Genomic DNA, 1,783 nt, shown 5'->3' on the forward strand with positions numbered 1-1,783 from the left:
AGGTCCAATCTTTTGGCAGATCCAGCAGTCCTCGGCTATAGAGGGGGCTGTTTGGTTTAGCAACATATGGGTAAGTTCTAGTAAGCTTAGTGTCTGTGGGTCAAGGTCTAGTTCTTCTCTATCCTCTGGTAACGCTAAGGGGTGGTAATTGAGTTTAGGGTACAGGACTTGAACTCTTTGTTCTATCTCCTTATTTACTCTTGTTTGTCGTGCTTTGTCTTGAACCCCACCACCATCCGTATATCCTATGGGGGCCTCTAGGTCCCAACATAGGTCCTCTCCAACATTGCCATGACATTGGGAGGGTGCCTAATTTCCCCCGTCAATGCCCAGGGGTGTCCTGGGTTGTCTTATCCCAGTCCAGTAGGTCTTGTTTCTGTAAGAGCATTGTTGAGCAGAGTCATAGCAAACAGAGTGTATGGTCTGATAGAACGAGATGCAAGGGCAGGGGCCAGGCTGGCCATTAGCAGGAGGGATCACCTTGGGCTTAAGTATACAAACCCATTGCTGAAATCTGTGAGATGGGCTATTGGTATTTGTATAATCCATTGCATGGGCTGTCCCAATTCCTGAACATAATTTAATGTAGTCAGAAAGAGGGCCCTGCCTGTGGGGCCTGATGGCTTCTTGGCATGCTGAATTAGCATTTTCATAGGCCAAGTGTTTAACAAAGGCACTATCTTCAGGTTCCCCAACTAATCTTTTGGCCGCGCTGGTGAGGCGGCTGATAAAGTCAGCGTATGACTCATCCAGCCCTTGGAGTATCTTAGCCAGTGCGGAAGTGGCGGGCCCCTTAGGGGGAAGACGCCGCCATGCCTTGAGTGCGGCATTCTGTATCTGAGCTAAGAGGCCCGGGGGAAAGGCAGCCTGTTGCAGATGTTCCCTCTTTTGTAACATTCATAACAGGGCCCTGGGCCCTCAGATGGCTCGATTTCAGTTTCCTCGGAGAGGCCAATGTTGGTCTGTTTGGGTTCTTAAGGTTCCAATAAGAAAAGGCAGTTACGGGAACCTTCTCAGGTCCCGCACTGGTGAGGCGGCTGATAAAGTCAGCTATGACTCATCCAGCCCTTGGAGTATCTTAGCCAGTGAGGAAGTGGCGGGCCCCTTAGGGGGAAGACGCCGCCATGCCTTGAGTGCGGCATTCTGTATCTGAGCTAAGAGGCCCGGGGGAAAGGCAGCCTGTTGCAGATGTTCCCTCTTTTGTAACACTCATCACAGGGCCCTGGGCCCTCAGATGGCTCGATTTCAGTTTCCTCGGAGAGGCCAATGTTGGTCTGTTCGGGTTCTTAAGGTTCCAATAAGAAAAGGCAGTTACGGGAACCTTCTCAGGTCCAAAGGTCCGATAATAATCCTGAAGTGCATCGCCTACTCTTTTCCATCTTTTTTGGTCGATTGTCCCTTCCAGGGGGAACCAAGGGCATGTATCATGAATAAAGGAGAAAAATTGTTTAAGATCTTTTCCTGAAACCTTAATCCCTCGTGCTCTGAGGGACTCCTTGAGTCCCTGAAGAAATTGTCCCTGAGAATCCAAAGAGTTGCCCATGCTGTCTGAGAATCGCCCTTGCGTGAGCCTCACCGGTCAGTATAAGTGCTGACACACACCCGACAGACCCGGTCGCCTGTTAGTAACCATAGATCTTCGGTGGACGGCTTAGAAGGAACAAGTACACCGCTCCTCCTACTCCAAGCAAGCTGGCAATTTCTCAGGAGCTGGGGTCCCTCCCTATTGTGGGACTGAGAATCTCAAGCACTAACAATGCCTATCTATTGGGTGCGTCAACCT

This window comes from Nannospalax galili, unplaced genomic scaffold (assembly GCF_000622305.1).
Source record: "Nannospalax galili isolate Female #2095 unplaced genomic scaffold, S.galili_v1.0 scaffold430, whole genome shotgun sequence".
Taxonomy (NCBI): Eukaryota; Metazoa; Chordata; class Mammalia; order Rodentia; family Spalacidae; genus Nannospalax; species Nannospalax galili.